Source organism: Haliotis rufescens, unplaced genomic scaffold, assembly GCF_023055435.1.
Source record: "Haliotis rufescens isolate VD_foot unplaced genomic scaffold, xgHalRufe1.0.p SCAF_9, whole genome shotgun sequence".
NCBI lineage: Eukaryota > Metazoa > Mollusca > Gastropoda > Lepetellida > Haliotidae > Haliotis > Haliotis rufescens.
In genome coordinates this window covers 13,455,251-13,479,201 of record NW_025964383.1, presented here as the reverse complement: position 1 = coordinate 13,479,201, position 23,951 = coordinate 13,455,251, and the positions used below count along the sequence as shown (strand labels likewise).

The 23,951-nt window shown below is 44.8% G+C and overlaps 1 protein-coding gene across 1 annotated transcript in view; it reads left to right on the top strand.

Moving 5' to 3' along the window:
• Positions 1–10,279: 10,279 nt before the first annotated feature.
• Positions 10,280–23,951, top strand: part of LOC124116167 (ATP-binding cassette sub-family C member 5-like) — a 127,833-nt gene continuing 114,161 nt past the window's right edge. The window contains exon 1 of the mRNA XM_048391477.1: positions 10,280–10,390. The gene's annotated coding sequence lies outside the window, so the exon portion shown is untranslated. The remainder of the gene's footprint in view (positions 10,391–23,951) is intronic.

The following is a 23,951-nucleotide window of genomic DNA, read 5'->3' as shown; positions in this document are numbered from 1 at the left end:
TGTTAAGTCGGCAAACACAAAATGCTCTTAAATTTACCCGTAGGAAGAATTTTGTTTTGCGAATTCGAGCGCTCATCTGTGATGGCGGAGTGAGCCCTACAACCGCTAATTCCGCCAAACCGGCACCCGCTCTGCAACGAACTGCAGCGCGAGTCCAATCTATTCAAGAATCTTTTGGTAAATACTTCATGACGCGGCTGTGTCTAGTGGATTTGGTCTTATGTGTGCCTTGATTGACTCCACGAAAATCAATACTTCACATCTGGTGGAGGATCGAAAGAGGCGGGGGCGTGTATGACGAGGTCAGCGGTTTTCTGGCGAAGGGGAGATAACTAAGTGGGACAACTTGCACAGTGCATCGATGGTAGACGAACATCTGGTCTCTGGAGTGCCAATATTTAAAAAAACCCAAACCAGTTGTGACATTATCATAATATTATATACTAAAATGGAGCAGAAACTGAAACTGCAGTAATCTGGACTTGCATGGGCTGATGCAATAGGAATACTCACTCACTCCCCCAATCACTCACTCACTCGCCCAATCACTCACTCACTCACCCAATCACTCACCCACTCACCCAGAGTTCACGATTGCACAAGCAAACTAACAGCCATAAAGCGATGGGGTTAAAATCCAGGGGGACATTTCCTCTCCACGTAGTGTTATCGACTCCCCAGGCAATCTTCTGGTTCTCATATATGATTAAAACGCTACGTAAAGGGAGAATTCGTTAAGCTGAATGCGCTTGTTCGGTCGTGATAGATCGAAGACTGCAGCTGGGATGCACATCTGTTAATGACGCAATGCTCAGCCTTTTCTCCTACTTAAATCATTCATGTGGGAAGACTAATGGATATGTTTGTATGATGGCGTAGGTCGGTTTAGCCGGTGTAAGTGACTGAGGGTGGGTTTTCACCGATGTCGGCAATATTTTTATGTCAGCGATTTGATGGCGGGGGACACCAGGCTAGGCTTCACGTATTGTACGGTGTTGAGAATTAAAGTGGGTGTTCGACTTGACGATGGGTGGGTTATAATAATAGTACTGCAAATATACGAGTCGTCACGGAAATGACACCTAGTCATGATTCTTATTTTAGTCGCCTGTAAAGGCTGCATAGGTCGTCTGAGGTGTTGAGATTCGTTTTGCAAAGCAGCCTTGACCGTATGTTCTTGGTTGGGCAGCGCCCTATCAGTGCTCGTGGGTTACACCTAAATCGTAAACGTCAAAGGCCAACATGACTTCGTGTTTTCCTCCCACAGTGAGCTGACTCGTGATATAACTAGAATATTCCCACTCACTCACTTCTTCACTCACTCCTCCACTCACTCACTCCTCCACTCACTCACTCCTCCACTCACTCCTTTACTCACTCCTCCACTCACTCACTCCTCCACTCACTCACTCCTCCACTCACTCACTCCTCCACTCACTAACTCCGTCACTCACTTCTTCACTCACTCACTAACTCCGTCACTCACTCCTCCACTCACTCACTCCTCCACTCACTCACTCCTTTACTCACTTCTTCACTCACTAACTCCGTCACTCACTTCTTCACTCACTCACTCCTTTACTCACTTCTTCACTCACTAACTCCGTCACTCACTTCTTCACTCACTCACTCCTCCACTCACTCACTCCTCCACTCACTCACTCCTCCACTCACTCACTCCTTTACTCACTTCTTCACTCACTAACTCCGTCACTCACTCCTCCACTCACTCACTCCTCCACTCACTCACTCCTTTACTCACTTCTTCACTCACTAACTCCGTCACTCACTTCTTCACTCACTCCTCCACTCACTCACTCCTCCACTCACTCACTCCTCCACTCACTCACTCCTTTACTCACTTCTTCACTCACTAACTCCGTCACTCACTCCTCCACTCACTCACTCCTCCACTCACTCACTCCTTTACTCACTTCTTCACTCACTAACTCCGTCACTCACTTCTTCACTCACTCCTCCACTCACTCACTCCTCCACTCACTCACTCCTCCACTCACTCACTCCTCCACTCACTCACTCCTTTACTCACTTCTTCACTCACTAACTCCGTCACTCACTTCTTCACTCACTCACTAACTCCGTCACTCACTCCTCCACTCACTCACTCCTCCACTCACTCACTCCTTTACTCACTTCTTCACTCACTAACTCCGTCACTCACTTCTTCACTCACTCACTCCTCCACTCACTCACTCCTCCACTCACTCACTCCTCCACTCACTCACTCCTTTACTCACTTCTTCACTCACTAACTCCGTCACTCACTTCTTCACTCACTCACTCCTCCACTCACTCACTCCTCCACTCACTCACTCCTCCACTCACTCACTCCTTTACTCACTTCTTCACTCACTAACTCCGTCACTCACTCCTCCACTCACTCACTCCTCCACTCACTCACTCCTTTACTCACTTCTTCACTCACTAACTCCGTCACTCACTTCTTCACTCACTCCTCCACTCACTCACTCCTTTACTCACTCCTCCACTCACTCACTCCTCCACTCACTCACTCCTTTACTCACTCACTTCTTCACTCACTCCTCCACTCACTCACTCCTTTACTCACTCACTTCTTCACTCACTCCTCCACTCACTCACTCCTTCACTCACTCACTTCTTCACTCACTCCTCCACTCACTCACTTCTTCACTCACTCCTCCACTCACTCACTTCTTCACTCACTCCTCCACTCACTCACTTCTTCACTCACTCACTCCTTTACTCACTCACTTCTTCACTCACTCCTCCACTCACTCACTCCTTTACTCACTCCTCCACTCACTCACTCCTTTACTCACTTCTTCACTCACTCACTAACTCCGTCACTCACTTCTTCACTCACTCCTCCACTCACTCACTCCTTTACTCACTCCTCCACTCACTCACTCCTTTACTCACTTCTTCACTCACTCACTAACTCCGTCACTCACTTCTTCACTCACTCCTCCACTCACTCACTTCTTCACTCACTCCTCCACTCACTCACTTCTTCACTCACTCACTAACTCCGTCACTCACTCCTTTACTCACTCCTCCACTCACTCACTTCTTCACTCACTCCTCCACTCACTCACTTCTTCACTCACTCCTCCACTCACTCACTTCTTCACTCACTCCTCCACTCACTCACTTCTTCACTCACTCCTCCACTCACTCACTCCTTTACTCACTCCTCCACTCACTCACTCCTTTACTCACTTCTTCACTCACTCACTAACTCCGTCACTCACTTCTTCACTCACTCACTCCTCCACTCACTCCTTCACCACTCACTCACTTCTTCACTCACTCACTCCTTCATTCACTCACTCACTCCTTCACTCTCCTTTACTCACTCCTTCATTCACTCTCACACCTTCGCTCACATCTTTACTCTATGACTAGAATATTCTCATTCACTCACTCCTTCACTCGCTTCTTCACTCACTCCTTTACTCATTTCTTCACTCACTTCTTCACTCACTCCTTTACTCACCCCTTCACTCACTCACTCCTTCATTCACTCACTCCTTCGCTGACTCCTTCAGTCACTCACTCCTTCATTCACTCACTCCTTCGCTAACTCCTTCAGTCACTCACTCCTTCATTCACTCACTTCTTCACTCACTCTCTGTGATGGGGTAAATGATACAGATTCGGGCCTATTCTGCACCCGGAACCCGGCCAAGTCTATCCCGCCTCTACATGTTGTTAGTACAACCACAAACTTAAATACTTCACCAGTGAGTGTATATGGTTTTATGCCGCTTTTCGAAGCATTGTCACGACGTTTGACACCAATACCGGTTTTCATGCACTGTGGAATCGAGCCAAGCACCTGGATAACTCACCACAAAACTACGAGGTCTAACAAGTTAGCATATAACGATATTGATGTGTTGCATCTACACTGCGGCTGTCCGCATTATTGGACAAGAAAAATCCATATTCTGGCGGCTTGGGTTCGATCGATACAACGGTAGTACTTTGCCACAGGCTATATAAATCAGCTTTTTGACTTTCTTTAGCGGCGAAGGGGCGGTCGGGTGGCCTAGTGGTTAAAACGTTCGCTCGTCACGCCGAAGACCCGGGTTCGATTCCCGACATGGGTGCAATGTGTGAAGCCCATTTCTGGTGTCCCCCGCAGTGATATTGCTGGAATATTGCTAAAAGCGGCGTAAAACCGTACTCACTCACTCACTCACTTTAGCGGCAAGTTGACACGGAAAGCTGCACGGGTTGGTAAACACTTCCCTCTTTGCGCAAGGGACACATGTGAGGTGAGGTGATATGCAATCTCATTAAAATCACAAACAAAGACCTGAGGACATCCCATTAGGGGTCACGTCAGAACAACCTTTCATCCGACCAATCAGAGCGTCGCTTACCAGGTCATGAAAGTGACAGTCGGAATGTGATTTCTAATCATGCAACCTCGAAAACTTTAACACGGGGTATTCCGAACGATAGTTACGGGTTTAACGACTAAATCCATACAATCTAGACAATATATTTGCCATTCCAGTATGTTCTTTTGTCAATTGACAATCGCTAAATCAGAACAAATTAGAATGTTCTTTTGTTCAGGTTTCAATTTTTTAATCGAGAATTTGTCAAAACAAAAATATGTTTCGAAGCGTAGTCGCCAATTTGAAATTAGTGCCGTAAAGCACGAGAAAGCTGCCTTCGACTTCTTGTCAGTCTTTCCATTGGTCGGTCAGAATTCGCGCAAGGTCGGTCTGACGTGACCCGTAATGGGATGTCCTCAGATCTTTGTTTAGCGATAGCAAAAACTAAGATCTGATCTTAATGAGATTGGGTGATATGGAGTTTATGGTCGCGTTCATGATTGTTGCTCTTATATAGCAACGTGCATGAACGGAAATACCATACCATAGTTTAACATGAATACGCCACTCAGACACAGTATACTGACTCCGACCAACCAGTTCTTGTTTTATCCCGTTAATGACCATCTTCATGTGGATCGAACCACCGACCTTCCGCTCCCCAGGCAGACGCTGAATCCACCAGGCCACGGTTGCGTTCTTATAACACATCTACGTGTCCTTGCCCTTCAATGAGAGTACAAGGCGTGAACTAGTTTAATGATGACACTAAAAAGAAGTTTATTTTTTTGGAGGATGTGGTATTTTCATTGTTCAGCCAATTTCGAAATTGAGCTAAATTCAACTTTTGAAGGAAAAGAAAACATCGCAGATTTTATTGCCGTTTCAATAGTAACAGTTTATAATGTTGAAAGGGAGGTAACTCGCGTGACCTTAACAATTTCGCTCCTCGTTGTTGTGAAACTTCAAGAGTCGCGGTGATCATATTTTGAGAAACAACTGTTGATTCGGAAATCTGAAAAACATAATTTTGTCCATTTTTGTACTGATTTGCGTTTGATTGTTGTAGAAGATACCACGCAGTGATGAGCATTAATACGAGTTAGCGATTGTCAATTGATAACGAAGTCAGCAAAAGTCTACCAATATTACAGTGTATTGATTCTGGGCCGAGCAAACTTGTGGTTGAGTGAGTGGTTGAGTGAGTGAGTTAGTGAGTGAGCGGTTGAGTGAGTGGTTGAGTAAGTGGCTGAGCGAATGAGTGATCGGGTTGAGAGTGGTTGAGTGAGTGGTTGAGTGTGTGTGTGAGTGAGTGGATGAGTGAGTGGTTGAGTGAATGATTGAATGTTTGAGTGAAGGGTTGAGTGAATGGTTGAGTGAGTGGTTGAGTGAGTGGTTGAGTGAGTGGTTAAGTGAGTGGTTGAGTGAATGGTTGGGTGGTTGAGTGAGTGGTTGTGTGAGTGGTTGAGTGAGTGGTTGAGTGAGTGGTTAAGTCAGTGGTTGAATGAATGGTTGGGTGGTTGAGTGAGTGGTTGAGTGAGTGGTTGAGTGAGTGAGTGGTTGAGTGAGTGGTTGAGTGAGTGGTTGAGAGAGTGGTTGAGTGAGTGGTTGAGTAAGTGGTTGAGTGAGTGATTGAGTGAGTGGTTGAGTGAGTGAGTGGTTAAGTGAGTGGTTGAGTGAATGGTTGAGTGAGTGAAGATTTGAGTGAGTGGTTGAGTGAGTGGTTAAGTGAACGGTTGAGTGAGTGGTTGAGTGAGTGATTGAGTGAGTGGTTGAGTAAGTGGTTGAGTGAGTGATTGAGTGAGTGGTTGAGTGAGTGAAGATTTGAGTGAGTGGTTGAGTGAGTGGTTGAGTGAGTGGTTGAGTGAGTGATTGAGTGAGTGGTTGAGTGAGTGAAGATTTGAGTGAGTGGTTGAGTGAGTGGTTGAGTGAGTCGTTGAGTGTGTGATTGAGTGAGTGGTTGAGTAAGTGGTTGAGTGAGTGATTGAGTGAGTGGTTGAGTGAGTGAGTGAGTGGTTAAGTGAGTGGTTGAGTGAATGGTTGAGTGAGTGGTTGAGTGAGTGATTGAGTGAGTGATTGAGTGAGTGGTTGAGTGAGTGAGTGGTTAAGTGAGTGGTTGAGTGAATGGTTGAGTGAGTGAAGATTTGAGTGAGTGGTTGAGTGAGTGGTTGAGTGAGTGGTTAAGTGAACGGTTGAGTGAATGGTTGAGTGAGTGGTTGAGTGAAGGGTTCAGTGAGTGATTGAGTGAGTGGTTGAGTGAACGAGTAGTTGAGTGAGTGAATGGTTGAGTGAGTGATTGAGTGAGTGGTTGGGTGAGCGGTTGAGTGAGTGGTTGAGTGAGTGGTTGAGTGAGTGGTTGAGTGAGTGGTTGAGTGAGTTGTTGAGTGAATGGTTCAGTGAGTGATTGAGTGAGTGGTTGAATGAGTGATTGTGTGAGTGGTTGAGTGAGTGAATGGTTGAGTGAATGGTTGAATGAGTGATTGAGTGAGTGGTTGAGTGAGTGATTGAGTGAGTGGCTGAGTGAGTGATTGTGTGAGTGGTTGAGTGAGTGATTATGTGAGTGGTTGAGTGAGTGGTTGAGTGAGTGGTTGAACGAGTGATTGAGTGAATGGTTGAGTGAGTGGTTGAGTGAGTGATTGAGTGAGTGGTTGAGTGGTTGAGATAGTTAAACACCGTATTGTTCATTATTACAGTTATATAACGCCGTGTCACCATGATGTCGGAGGAAAGCCTTACATGTTTACCCACGAACACATGGGACAGCAATTCCAGTAGCAGAGAGCAGTACGATGACATGCATCAACCATGTCATATAGCCTGACTCCCCGATCCCGTTAGTCGCAGAGTCGCCTTTTACGGCAAGCATGGGTTGCTGAAGACCTATTCCATCCCGGATCTTCATCAGTACCAAGTCAGGTGGTAAGGGATCCAATCTAGAGCCGGCCTTCGAAAAACTTACAACGATCAAGCATACTATTTCTGTTTACAAGGGGCGGTCGGGTAGCCTAGTGGTATAAGCTTTCGCTCGTCACGCCGAAGACCCGGGTTCGATTCCCGACATGGGTACAATGTGTGAAGCCCATTTCTGGTGTCCCCCGCCGTGATATTGCTGAAATATTGCTAAAAGCGGCGTAAAACCATACTCACTCACTCACTAACTCTGTTTACAACAACCAGGGACGGTTACTCTAGTCACAATTCCTGTTAAAATTTGGACACTTCAACACGAAACATATTTTATCTGCGCTTCAACCATTTTTCGGCATAGCGACAACCACCACAATCTTTACCGCCACATAACACGGCATAATAGTGGTGTATGGGTAAAAAATAACCTTGGTCTTGGAGGGATGTCTCTCTCTCTCTCTCTCTCCTCTCACTCTCTCTCACTCTCTCTCTCTCCTCTCTCCCTCTCTCCTCTCTCTCTCCTCTCTCTCTCTCTCTCCTCTCTCTCCTCTCTCTCTATCCCTTTCTCTCTCTCTCTCCCTCTCTCTCTCTCCCTCTCTCTCTCTCTGTGTGTGTGTCTCTCTCTCTCTCTCTCTCTCCTCTCTCTCTCTCCCCCTCTCTCTCTCTCTCTCCTCTCTCTCTCTCTCTCTCTGTGTCTCTCTCTCTCTCTCTCCTCTCTCTCTCTCCCTGTCTCTCCTCTCTCTCTCCTCTGTCTCTCCTCTCTCTCTCTCTCTCCTCTCTCTCTCTCTCTGTCTCTCCTCTCTCTCTCTCTCTCTCTCTCTCTCTCTTCTCTCTCTCTCTCTCTCTCTCTCTTATTAAGTGAGAGTCAGTGAATGAAATTAAATGTCGCTTTTACAAAATTGTTGTGGCCGGAGTGAATGGATATCTTGTAGCAGTCACAACGTAGACAGTCCGTCTAGTGCGTCTACCGAAAAATGAAAAATCGTACTCGCCTGCAAAGCTTTAGTTTACACACTAAACCGTGCCATGTTACAACTGTCCTTGTACCTTAATTGTCACAGCGGTTCAATGAACCCTAGAACCCATTTCGTTTGGAACACGATATTTAATAAAGCCGAGATTCCTGGCTGGTTGTTCGAGGTACTTTGGGGTTACAACTTTGGTAGGCCCTTCAACACAAAGCTACACTACTGCCATTCAAGCGCGAGGACAGGATCGAGACGGTACAGCGCCACCTGGCGGAGATCTGTTCCACGTGTTGTCGGTCGGGAAACACCATTGGAACTTTCCTTATGTTTAACATGGCATGTAATTATCTATAGAAGTTACACGTTCATCTGTACCTGAACGGTATGAGCCTCTTGGACCTGCCCTTGATATTCAGCTAGACTTGGGGAGGCTTTATTTCATTATTAGATGGGGTCACGTATGAGTGGGTACATTATGCAATCATATTCACCTTAATTGATATGTGACCTGTAGTCTGTCACGTACTGCTTGCTCCAGTCTCCGCATCAACTGTCCCCTATCTATCTATCTATCTGTCTGTCTGTCTGTCTGTCTGTCTGTCTATCTATCTATCTATCTATCCATCTATCTGTAAACACGACACGCTTTCGTTCTGAGACTAAATGTTATAATATAGTCTATGTGACCTTTCCCTCTCCAGTACAAGGCAATAAATGTCTCCAGAAACAAGGCTGTATTTGTCTCTGTCCTGTCACTGACTGACCTAATCCTGTGCGAGACTACACGACCTGACAGATTGTTATGCCAGTCGACCACAGGTCATCTGGATGATGACTTAAGATTCACACCACACTGTTGAAGGTAATTCAAGCTGTCACTGGCCGTGACAACTAATGCCTTGTGCATTGTTTAAGTGTTTCCTGCAGAGTATTTTCACCGCCTCTTTATTTTCTGTCGACACACTGAGATTGATTGCGTCAAGGTGACCAATGTACTGACTGCGTCATTGTGACCAATATATTGAGCACGTCAAGGTGAACAGTGTACTGATTGCGACTAGGTCACAAGTGTACTGATTGCGTCAAGGTCAACACTGTACTGATTGCGTCATGGTGAACACTGTACTGACTGCGTCATTGTGACCAAGATATTGAGCACGTCAAGGTGAACAGTGTACTGATTGCGTCTAGGTCACAAGTGTACTGATTGCGTCAAGGTGAACACTGTACTGATTGCGTCAAGGTGAACACTGTACTGACTGCGTCAAGGTGACTAATTCACTAATTAGTCTGCACTGATTGCGTCAAGGTGAACACTGTACTGACTGCGTCAAGGTGACTAATTCACTAATTAGTCTGCACTGATTGCGTCAAGGTGATGAGTGTATTGATTGCGTCAAGGTGACTAATTCACTAATTAGTCTGCACTGATTGCGTCAAGGTGATGAGTGTATTGATTGCGTCAAGGTGACTAATTCACTAATTAGTCTGCACTGATTGCGTCAAGGTGAACACTGTACTGACTGCGTCAAGGTGACTAATTCACTAATTAGTCTGCACTGATTGCGTCAAGGTGATGAGTGTATTGATTGCGTCAAGGTGACTAATTCACTAATTAGTCTGCACTGATTGCGTCAAGGTGAACACTGTACTGACTGCGTCAAGGTGACTAATTCACTAATTAGTCTGCACTGATTGCGTCAAGGTGATGAGTGTATTGATTGCGTCAAGGTGACTAATTCACTAATTAGCCTGCACTGAGTGCGTCAAGGTGATGAGTATATTGAGTGCATCAAGGTGACTAATTCACTAATTAGTCTGCACTGATTGCGTCAAGGTGACACGCGTACTGATTGCGCAATTAGTGACCGAATTCGGCTGCTAAATCCAAACTACCAACCCATTTTATTTAAACATGAAGAGAAGCATACCATTTTTGCTGTGACCTTAATATACATTCTCTGTCAGTATGGTTAGTTCCATGTATATCCATAGTCTGTAGAAACATGTGGTGTTTCTAGATGTGCCGCGTTCGTTCAGCGAGGTGGGAGATTTCCGCTTCCTCATCCATGTTTGCAATGACTTCTGCAGCCTGTGCAGCTAGGGACAACCCGTGACGCCAATACGTACACGTCGACTACGCTGGATTGTCATGAACTGGGGGTAAGTCATTCATATTTCTACAATCTGATTTCGAGGTATTTTTCTGACCTGTTACAGTTTGAATTAAGCCTGCATAGTATGGTCACGGTATTTATTCGTGATGTTAAAACACGATAAGGTAGCTAGGTAACACTGTTCGTATACACCACGGGCTGCGCCGATCTACATGGCGGGGGGGGGGGGGGGGGGGGGGTATACTATAATACTGTTGAAACATCAGAAGTTGCCTGGCACAAACGATGTGGCATGGTGTCTATATTTAGGCTCAAATATCTAGTCTCCATACAATATTCCAACATCCAGACTATCAAATGGTCGGTCCCTAACGTGTGGAGCCCATTCAAGGTATCTCCGTCGTGATATGATTCGAGATCACTAGACACGGTGGGAATCCACCTTCACTACTCTAGACGACAATACTGTAACTGTCACAATGTGGAAGTCCACCTTCACTACTCTAGACGACAATACTGTAACTGTCACAATGTTGAAGTCCACCTTCACTAATCTAGACGACAATACTGTAACTGTCACAATGTGGAAGTCCACCTTCACTACTCTAGACGACAATACTGTTACTGTCACAATGTGGAAGTCCACCTTCACTACTCTAGACGACAATACTGTAACTGTCACAATGTGGAAGTCCACCTTCACTACTCTAGACGACAATACTGTTACCGTCACAATGTGGAAGTCAGTCTACACTACTCTAGACGACAATACTGTAACTGTCACAATGTGGAAGTCCACCTTCACTACTCTAGACGACAATACTGTAACTGTCACAATGTGGAAGTCCACCTTCACTACTCTAGACGACAATACTGTAACTGTCACAATGTGGAAGTCCACCTTCACTACTCTAGACGACAATACTGTAACTGTCACAATGTGGAAGTCCACCTTCACTACTCTAGACGACAATACTGTAACTGTCACAATGTGGAAGTCCACCTTCACTACTCTAGACGACAATACTGTAATTGTCACAATGTGGAAGTCCACCTTCACTACTCTAGACGACAATACTGTTACCGTCACAATGTGGAAGTCAGTCTACACTACTCTAGACGACAATACTGTAACTGTCACAATGTGGAAGTCCACCTTCACTACTCTAGACGACAATACTGTAACTGTCACAATGTGGAAGTCCACCTTCACTACTCTAGACGACAATACTGTAACTGTCACAATGTGGAAGTCCACCTTCACTACTCTAGACGACAATACTGTAACTGTCACAATGTGGAAGTCCACCTTCACTACTCTAGACGACAATACTGTTACCGTCACAATGTTGACACTCGAACTGTCTAATGTTGATGACGACCAACCCCTCTTGATACATTTTTACTTTAATATTTATACTCCTATTGTTATACCTTCATCGTTAGCCGGTGTCAGGTCGTTGTTATGGTAACGATGCGACAGAAACACCAGCTGTTAAAACTGGGCATGTATCTCGCATGTTTATTGAATACCGATAAGCAACATTAACTGTGACTTAATGTGTGCACGCTCCACTACCCCGCAGTGTTGACATTCAACGACAGACCTACATTATATACATGATTCTACGTATATTCTCAATAGTCAGTTCCGCCAAATAACAACATAATAGCTCTAGTCGGCTTACCACGTGATACAGGTTGCAGCAGCAGTAATGTCTGCCTAATGTACAGGTACAAATGTGTTTGTGTGTTACTTAATGTTCCAACTATATGACAGCGGTCTGTAACATCGAGTCTGGACCAGGCAATCCAGTGATGATATTATGAGTAACTATCCGGGACGGGGAGTGGGGTAGCATAGTGGTTAAAGCGTTCGCTCGTCACGCCGAGGACCCGAGTTCGAATCCCCACATGGGTACAATGTGTGAAGCTCATTTGTGGTGTCCCAAGCCGTACTATTGCTGAAATATTGTTATAAGTTGCGTAAAACAGTACTCACTAACTCACTTCTCCCAGCATGTGTTAGCAGTCGAGGTCATTTCACAAACGCTTTATGGTCATTACTACAGCATTGTTTGGAATGCCAGTCAATTTCAAGAAACCTAATCGATTCTCCACATTGATACACATGTGGATCTCTTTTCTGGTGTCCCCTGCTGTGATATTGCTGGAATGTTGTTTAAAGCAGCATAAAACCATACTCACTCACTCACTCACTATCGGGGAAACTATGACCGCCTTCAACCTGGTCCGACCACTCCAACCAACTCGATCAACAAGCAGTGGATTGCCGGGGTCATATTTTCATCTGTCACCACATGATGGCGAATTAATATAAGCTGTCGGGCAGGAGAAAGTACACCTTTGAAAATCAGATTGGACCAAAACATTACAAACGTTATAAAAAAGTAACTTGGCTGAAAACAGACACCGAAATATACTCTTCAATCAAGAAACGCAATACGGATATTTTTGGCCATAAAAGCAAAATTAGAGGACCAAGAGGTGCAAAATGAATCGGACCAAATGGTGCAAAATTAAGAGATTTAATGTATTATAGTGTCGGTGACAAATTTCCCGGATCAAAATGATCACAACAAGGACATGCAAACCATAAGTCGGGAAACACGTACGATTCAGAAAAATGCAGCCAGTGCATTAACAAAAGGGCCATGGAGTGGCACGTAATGCACGTGCATCAGAACTATGAACGGTATTAAAGTGCAGGGTTTTTGATTGCCTGGCATCTGCGTCAATCGAACAGTGACAGTTCAACAACTTGCCAAGATAAACAAAAGTGCAAAGAAACAACGTCACAGGCCACTTGCGTGCAAGGGAATCCCGATCAGCTGTAGCCAGGGTTTTCAATGTAGCGCCCAGCACCATCACAAGGCTATGGGATCGGTTTCAACAGGATGGGTTAACGCGTGATCGGCCAAGGTCGGGACGACCAAGAGTAACCACCCCCGCCCAAGATCGCTCCATCCGTGGGCAGGAGATATCAGGCTGCTGTCGATTCCAAAGGGAGACAAACGCGTTATTGATGGTAGCTGACCTTCACCTTGGACTTTTCCTATGAACCGATAACTGAGATGACTACAGTCACCGAGTGTTCGCTCCACAACATTTTGGCTCAATACCTTGTACGGTTCCTCGTATAAATGTATTTTCCTACCTCACACAAATCTGGCTTTGCGCTTCTTTTTTGAAGAGCATACTTTGTGACCCCTCGACCCTCAGTATAGCCGGGTCCAAAACACAACTATGATGCCCGTATCAAATACATCACCATTGAATAACCTTTTCTTGTTTGTTTGAGATTTAGCCACCACATGGCTTTACTTTATTTGTCCGACAGAGTAGTAACAGGCGCGTGCGTCGTCAGGTTGTGGTGACATCTTGTTGTTGAGGCGGTTTTGTGACTACCGAATAATAAAGAAGTAGTTTGTTACAGCATTGTATATAATAATAAGTGCATTACATCATCATCATCATCATCATCATCATCATCATCATCATCATCATCATCACCAACATCATCATCATCATCAACATCATCAACATCATCATCTGTAAGTGTGTGTACACATATGTATAAACTATGAAGCTCATGTTTGGACTTTTGTATTATATATATATATATATATGATACAATAATACAAGAATATACAGTGGTTAACAGAGTTTTCAACCCGTGATTACGGCCATATCTACTTTTTTTCGTTAAAACATTGAACCACCTGGGACAGCAATGTGGATACGGGTTTTACAAGCCGGAACAATTGCATAAATGGAGAACTTAACTAAAGTTAATTAAAGATAGTCATCGAGTTGTACCAAATGGCGAGAAGACCCAAAGTAACATGTGGCTTAATTCGTCACAATGAAAGTCTTTTCCTTCAAGAATCCAGTAGAACATCTTGATTGTGCGCATGTCGAAAAACAAAAATTTACTCGAGTCAGCTTTGTAGACCATGTGTTTTCTTACGTAAAACCTATAGAGACGCCGTTCGAGACAGTTCGTTTAACAGGCTCAGCAGTAAAATTTAAAACTGTTTTCATTTTTTAAAACTTATTCCGTATGTGATAAGTTTTGTGCGGGCGTAGTCGCACACTTTATTTGATCTCGGGCTTTGACGTGGATCATACGCTTTTTTAAACGAGTTGTTTATAAAACAATCGTGAGTCATATCGATGGTTCATCCCACGCTCATGAAATGCCAAACAGGTTTGAAAGAGAGCATTAATTAACATTAAGAAGTGGTAACATACATCGTTGTACATTTACACAATATAGACGTAAAATGTCACGGACAAAATATGCATAATACTGTTATCATATACGCAATAGTTAGTTACTGAAGATCCGGGTTAGAATTGGTTTTCAGCTACCTATGTTTGTCGTAAGAGGCGACCAATAGGATTGGATGGTCAGGCTCGCTGAATTGGTTGATGCTTGTCATTGTATCCCAATTGCGAAGACCGATGCTCATGATTTCAATCACTGGGCTCCCACACCACACCGTGTCATTCGAACCGAACTCAAACCAAATTAGTGGCGAATGTGCCCCAGGTACGTACAGTAAACTACGGTTATAACGAACACGCTTATAACGAACTAACGGATATAACGAACTTACTTTTTAGTCCCGACTATATGCTGTAGTTATGCTGTATATATGCTTATAACGAATTATGGTTATAACGAACTAAAATTAGTTGTCCCTTTGAGTTCGTTATAACCGTAGTTTACTGCATCATAATAGAATGGAGATATGACGGAGGATGTCGCCGTTTGTCAAATACAGTAAATACTACTCAAATCAACAGATACCAAGGTTCCGCAACGAGGGCGCCTCAAAACTGGGCACTTATCTCGCACGTTTATTGAATACCAATAAGCAACACTGACTGTGACTTAATGTGTGCACATTTAACTACCAAGCAATCGACCCGTGAAGATCCGGGGTAGAATAGGTCTTCAGCAACCCATGCTTGTCGTAAAAGGCGACTAACGGGGATCGGGTGGTCAGGCTCGCTGACTTGGTTGATGCAGGGCATCGATCCCAAGTGGGTGGATCGACGCTCATGATATCAATCACTGGATTGTCTGGTCCAGACTCGATTATTTTACAGACCGCCGTCACATAGCTGGAATATTGCTGAGTGCGGCGTAACACAACCAACCGACCAACCAACCAACCAAGCAATCTTGACATTTGACGACAGACAGATTTATGCTTCTTTATTTATACTTGTACATTTATACTTATATATTTTAGCTTTATATTTGTTCTTTGTATATTCTAAGGGTATTTTCCAGTTTCCGTTAGCTGGTGTCAGGTCGTTGTTATGGTAACGATGCGACAGAAACACAAGCTGTTAAAACTGGGCATGTATCTCGCACGTTTATTGAATACCGATAAGCAACATTAACTGTTACTTAATGTGTACACGTTTCACTACCCCGCAGTGTTGACATTCAACGACAGACCTACATTATATACATGATTCTACGTATATTCTCAATAGTCAGTTCCGCCAAATAACAACATGATAGCTCTAGTCGGCTTACCAGGCAATACAGGTTGCAGAAGCAGTAATGTCTGCCTAATGTACAGGTACTAATATGTTTGTTTGTTATTTGACCCCGCACTCCGCAATGTTCTAGCAATATGACAGCGGCCTGTAAATAATCAAGGCTGGACCAGAAAATCCAGTGATTGGGATCATGAGCATCGATCCACGCAATTGGGATACGATGACATGCACCAACCTAGTCAGAGAGCCTGACTAACCGATCCCTAGTCTGTCTTACAGACCCTGATACAAATATATATCAAATACAGCCCAAGCAAGTCTATGATGTTTGGCAAGTCTAGATTACTGCAGTATCTGAAAATGAAGAGAGTCACCGGGCTCCCTTTTATTATATTTTTGTTAAGATAACTGAACAACTGTTTTTTTGTCTGTACGATATGTTCATTTCAGACATGTCAGAGACTAGATGTTAGTCTAACCGATCCCCTTAGTCGCCTCTTACGATAAGCATAGTCGCCTTTTACGACAAGCATGTGTTGCTGAAGACCAATTCTAACCTGGATCTTCACGGGTCCATGGACATAGTAAATTAGTCTTTCTTCACTAGTTTGAAGATCTACCACACATTCGGGCTATGTTGCCAAAACGTTGCGTCTTGGATAAAGGAGACAACTCCGACATTCCAGTGATTGACATGATGAGCATCGATCTACGCAATCGGGATTCGATTACATCAACATTAACTAAGTCACGAGCCTGACCACCCGACCCCGTTAGTCGCCTCTTACGACAAGCATGGGTTGCTGAAGACCAATTCTAACCCGGAATATTCACGGGACTGCAGTCATTGAGATCGGACTAAAAGAGAAATGTTATAGCTGCGAACACACACACACAAACACACACACACACACACACACACACACACACACACACACACACACACACACACAAAAGCCTTGCACCCACGTGGGTAATCGAACCTTGACCTTCAGCATGACGAGCGAACGCTTTAGCCACTAGGCTTCCCCACCGCCCTAGTCATTATCAAAGTTCGGCACTGGTACACTCAAACACACGGGTCTGCTGTAAAAGTCACCAACGAGGTACCACAATAATATACTGACGTCACTGCCGCCTTGTCGATCGCTGTCAATCAAATGAAATGTTTGTCAAAAGTCGATACAAAGTCACAACGAGCACGTGTTTATTTCAAAATCGAAACCTGACCACTGAACTCACATATAACTCATCATAAAGTCGTCTACCGAGTTGGGCAAAGTAACGCACGAGGCAGTACCGTTAACAGCGCGTGGTGGCGCCCTCCTACTCGAAGGCTTAGTGCAGACAAGTGAGAAGCCAAGCTTGTGTTAGTGCTCTCGGATCGTTAATCCAGTGCGAGAAGTTCAAGTCTTGGAGAATCTCATATATACACCAGGGCTGCCATTGTGTGTACGATCTTCATGGCCTTGGTGCCCTCACCGGCTTGGGTGACGTGAGTATTGTCTCCTTCTCTCTTTGGCGTTCTGGACAGGTACTGCTGCAGACATTAGTTCCCGAAGCTGGGGTATTGATCTGATGTCCTATGCGCCTGTGTTCACCAAGACTTGTCCTTCATAGGTGCCGTATACCTTAAGGGGAGACCCAGTTTCGTGGGGCCTATTTAACCGTTTGGTATTGCACCATGGAATCTAGCTTTCGGTGGATATTGTCCCGTGGAATGTATCTAATGGTAGACATGGCACCATGGGTTCTATCTTTCGGTAGATCTAGAACCACGGTGTCTTCCGAATGGTGATTAATCCAATGGTAGATCTAGTAAAGTGGGGTTTTCACAGATATCTATTGTTTGACAAACCACAGTGAAAATAGCTATTGTTTGACAAACCACAGTGAAGATATCTATTGTTTGACAAACCACAGTGAAGATATCTATTGTTTGACAATAGAACTGTCTATTGTTTGACAAACCACAGTGAAGATAGCTATTGTTTGGTAGACCACAGTGAAGATATCTATTGTTTGACCAACCACAGTGAAGACATCTATTGTTTGACAAACCACAGTGAAGATATCTATTGTTTGACAAACCACAGTGAAGATATCTATTGTTTGACAGACCACAGTGAAGATATCTATTGTTTCACAAACTACAATAGAAATGTCTAATGTCTGACTTATTTTTGTTAGAAGTGACTGAAAATGTTAATTGCTGAAAATTAGTCGTCGTAAGAGGCGATTAACGGGATCAGGTGGTCAGGCTCACTGACTCGGTTGATACATGTCATCGTATCTCAATTGCGTAGATCGATCTTCATGATGTCGATTACTGGATTCAATTCAATTCTTTACTGACCGTAAGCTTTACAGCTTATCAGTACAATGGAATGCATGTTTAAACAGTTAATACAGACGATTGGAGAATTCACACGACTATAATTGGTTATTTCTTAGCTGACACGCTCTATTAAGATATTTGCCAAGACAGGACATCTGCTTTACGCTGGTAATAGAAAATAACTGTACAAGTTTAAATACAGATGTTATGTTTCCCAATAGTACGGCCTTATTTACTGTTTCCTTGGGTGATCATACAATGGACATTTAAGAATAAAATGGAATTTATCCTCTATTTCTAGAGGACATACATGACATTTTCTTTCGGACAAATGTAAACCTTGGTATCTTCTAGTTTCAGATGATAACATGTAGGTTGAAGGCTTTAAGTTGGATATATATTTTCTGTAAATGACTGGAATTGATTTTCTCAGATAAAATTTTAGTGAGTGGGCATCAACATGAAATCTAAACAATACACATGTACATTTAGGAAAAATAGAGATCTGACCTCTTATTGCCTGTGTGGCTTGATCAAGATGCCTCTGCTTTATTACTGGAAAAGAATTTGTATGCTCCTGATTATTCCAAATGTATCCGAAGCCAATGGAAAACAATATATTATAAACCTCATATACCCAATTGTACTTATTGTCGTATTCCATTGCATCTTACATAAATTATAACAACCTTTAAGAATACACCTATTAGTTACTAGTAGCTTACTCCAATATTTGATCATGTGAAACAATCTAATAATCTAATACACAATATATTATAGCATAACTAGTTGATCTCTTAGCACCGAGTATTCGTTTACAATACTCCAGATGTACTCTTTCGATATTATCGCACTTACGCGAACCCCACACTTGGGATGCATGGCATACAATGCTACCAATATACAGTAAAGTACGGTTATAACGAACTCAAGGGGACTACTAATTTTAGTTCGTTTTAACCGTAGTTCGTTATACGCATATAAACAAGCATAACTACAGCAAAAAGTCAGGACCAAAAAAGTAGTTCGTTATATCCATCAGTTCGTTATAAGCATGTTCGTTATAACCGTAGTTTACTGTAATTAAAAAACAGAGACAACATTGTTTCAAGATTTAGATATAGTGACAATTACGATACAAACTAAACAACGCCTATCTGCCTGGGTCGTTCCGAAACTGTAAATTTGTTATAATTAAAATTAAATAATATTCATAGATATAAAATAAATTATCAACCACTTTCGAGGGTAAATACAACAAGTTAATTTTTTTCTAGATTAACCTCATGTCCCCATTGCTTTGTATAGTCCAAAAGAACATTTAATTGACCTTGCAAACCTTCTACTGATTCCGAGAACATTATTAAGTCATCGGCATACATTAACAAACATAGACTTAGGCAGTTACAATCATAAGTTGTGCAATTCCCTTTAAAAAAAGCCATTTCGAAATTATTTGTGTATAATGAAAATAACATTGGTGACAAAACCTCACATTGCATTAAACCCAGGTTATTTGTAATATAATTCGAGTTAAACCCATCCTTACAAACACATGATTTTACGTTTGGATGCATTGCTTTAATTACAGTTAGTAATTTTCCTCTTATTCCCACCTTTGACAATGTATTCTCATCCGTGATAATATCACTGTCTGAAGATCAAGACAAGAGTCTTTGCTTAATGACTGAAGTAAATAATTTACCGAAACACCAAACAAGGCTGATCCACGATAGTTGCCTGGGTCAGTGTCAATGACTTTCTTAAATACTGGCATTATAACAGCCGACTACCATTCCTTGGAAATAACCTAGTATATATTGAATAGGCTATGTTGGTTGGTTGGTTGGTTGGTCGGTTGGTTGATTTGTTGTTTAACGCCGCACTCAGCGATATTCCAGCTATATGACGGCGGTCTGTAAATACTCGAATCTGGACCAGACAATCCAGTGATTGATATCGTGAGCATTGATCCACGCAATTGGGAATGATGACATGCATCAACCAAGTCAGCGAGCCTGACAATCAGATCTTACGACAAGCGAATAAGCTATGTAATATAGGAATAAAATACAAGCCCTCACTAGAACACCATGGGTGTTGCCATACCCCTCCTACAGCGGCTACAAGCCCTCACTAGAACACCATGGGTGCTGCTATACCTCTGCTACAGCGGCTACAAGCCCTCACTAGAACACCATGGGTGTTGCCATACCTCCTGCTACAGCGGCTACAAGCCCTCACTAGAACACCATGGGTGTTGCCATACTCCTGCTACAGCGGCTACAAGCCCTCACTAGAACACCATGGGTGTTGCCATACCTCCTGCTACAGCGGCTACAAGCCCTCACTAGAACACCATGGGTGTTGCCATACCTCCTGCTACAGCGGCTACAAGCCCTCACTAGAACACCATGGGTGTTGCCATACCTCCTGCTACAGCGGCTACAAGCCCTCACTAGAACACCATGGGTGTTGCCATACCTCTGCTACAGCGGCTACAAGCCCTCACTAGAACACCATGGATGTTGCCATACCCCTGCTACAGCGGCTACAAGCCCTCACTAGAACACCATGGGTGTTTCCATACTCCTGCTACAGCGGCTACAAGCCCTCACTAGAACACCATGGGTGTTGCCATACCTCCTGCTACAGAGGCTACAATCCCTCACTAGAACACCATGGGTGTTGCCATACCTCCTGCTACAGCGGCTACAAGCCCTCACTAGAACACCATGGGTGTTGCCATACCTCTGCTACAGCGGCTACAAGCCCTCACTAGAACACCATGGATGTTGCCATACCCCTGCTACAGCGGCTACAAGCCCTCACTAGAACACCATGGGTGTTGCCATACTCCTGCTACAGAGGCTACAAGCCCTCACTAGAACACCATGGATGTTGCCATACCCCTGCTACAGCAGCTACAAGCCCTCACTAGAACACCATGGATGTTGCCATACCCCTGCTACAGCGGCTACAAGCCCTCACTAGAACACCATGGATGTTGCCATACCCCTGCTACAGCGGCTACAAGCCCTCACTAGAACACCATGAATCTTGCCATACCCCTGCTACTGCGGCTATAAGCCCTCACTAGAACACCATGGATGTTGCCATACCCCTGCTACAGCGGCAACAAGAAATCACTAGAACACCATGGATGTTGCCATACCCCTGCTACAGCGGCTATACGCCCTCACTAGAACACCATGGGTGTTGCTATACCTCCTGCTAGAGCGGCTATAAGCCCTCACTAGAACACCATGGATGTTGCCATACCCCTGCTACAGAGGCTACAAGCCCTCACTAGAACACCATGGGTGCTGCTATACCTCTGCTACAGCGGCTACAAGCCCTCACTAGAACACCATGGGTGCTGCTATACCCCTGCTACAGCGGCTACAAGCCCTCACTAGAACACCATGGGTGTTGCCATACCCCTCCTACAGCGGCTACAAGCCCTCACTTGAACACCATGGGTGTTGCTATACCTCCTGCTACAGCGGCTACAAGCCCTCACTAGAACACCATGGGTGTTGCTATACCTCCTGCTACAGCGGCTACAAGCCCTCACTAGAACACCATGGGTGTTGCCTTTCCTCCTGCTACAGGGGCTACAAGCCCTCACTAGAACACCATGGGTGTAGCTATATCTCCTGCTACAGAGGCTACAAGCCCTCACTAGAACACCATGGGTGTTGCCATACCCCTGCTACAGAGGCTACAAGCCCTCACTAGAACACCATGGGTGTTGCCATACTCCTGCTACAGCGGCAAGAAGCCCTCACTAGAACACCATGGGTGTTGCTATACCCCTGCTACAGCGGCTACAAGCCCTCACTAGAACACCATGGATGTTGCCATACCCCTGCTACAGAGGCTACAAGCCCTCACTAGAACACCATGGGTGTTGCCATACTCCTCCTACAGAGGCTACAAGCCCTAACTAGAACACCATGGGTGTTGCTATACCCCTCCTACAGCGGCTACAAGCCCTCACTAGAACACCATGGGTGTTGCCATACCCCTCCTGCAGCGGCTTCAAGCCCTCACTAGAACACCATGGGTGTTGCTATACCACTCCTACAGCGGCTACAAGCCCTCACTAGAACACCATTGGTGTTGCCATACCACTCCTACAGCGGCTACAAGCCCTCACTAGAACACCATGGGTGTTGCCATACCCCTCCTACAGCGGCTACAAGCCCTCACTAGAACACCATGGGTGTTGCCATACCTCCTGCTACAGCGGCTACAAGCCCTCACTAGAACACCATGGGTGTTGCCATACCTCCTGCTACAGCGGCTACAAGCCCTCACTAGAACACCATGGGTGTTGCCATACCCCTGCTACAGCGGCTACAAGCCCTCACTAGAACACCATGGGTGTTGCCATACCCCTCCTACAGAGGCTACAAGCCCTCACTAGAACACCATGGGTGTTGCCATACCACTCCTACAGCGGCTACAAGCCCTCACTAGAACACCATGGGTGTTGCCATACCACTCCTACAGCGGCTTTAAGCCCTCACTAGAACACCATGGGTGTTGCCATACCTCCTGCTACAGCGGCTACAAGCCCTCACTAGAACACCATGGGTGTTGCCATACCCCTCCTACAGCGGCTTCAAGCCCTCACTAGAACACCATGGGTGTTGCCATACCTCCTGCTACAGCGGCTACAATCCCTCACTAGAACACCATGGATGTTGCCATACCTTCTGCTACAGAGGCTACAATCCCTCACTAGAACACCATGGAAGTTGCCATACCCCTGCTACAGCGGCTACAAGCCCTCACTAGAACACCATGGGTGTTGCCATACCTCCTGCTACAGAGGCTACAAGCCCTCACTAGAACACCATGGGTGATGCCATACCCCTGCTACAGCGGCTACAAGCCCTCACTAGAACACCATGGATGTTGCTATACCTCTGCTACAGCGGCTACAAGCCCTCACTAGAACACCATGCATGTTGCCATACCTCCTGCTACAGCGGCTACAAGCCCTCACTAGAACACCATGGGTGTTGCCATACCTCCTGCTACAGAAGCTACCATCCCTCACTAGAACACCATGGGTGTTGCCATACCCCTGCTACAGGGGCTACAAGCCCTCACTAGAACACCATGGGTGTTGTCATACCTCCTGCTACAGCGGCTACAAGCCCTCACTAGAACACCATGGGTGTTGTCATACCTCCTGCTACAGAAGCTACAAGCCCTCACTAGAACACCAAGGACGTTTTATAGCCCCGGGAATATGGCGAACAGCACTCAGGCAAGATGTGGTTCTATTTCTTCACACTAGCAAAAGGTCAAAGCTGTTTTGGCTGCGGGTGTTTTAGACATCTAAGTACGATGGGTTAAGCTTCTTCTGAAGCAGGATAATGAGATTGTGCAGGGAGATTGGTCAAGTGGTGGCGTGGTTACCTTGATACACTGGCGACGTCAGATAGAAATTTTGGGAATAGGAACAGTAATGAACCATATATGAGTCTGTCACGTGGTCGTTATATGACACAAGGTGACATGTGTCTGTCACGAGGTCGTAATAAAGTGACAAGGTGACGTGTCTGCCACGTGGTCGTATAATGGGATCGATGACATACATCAACCAGTCACCGTTAGTGCCTCTTACGACAAGCATAGTCGGCTCTTACGACAAGCATAGTCGGCTTTTACGGCAAGCATGGGTTGCTGAAGACCTATCCTATCCCGG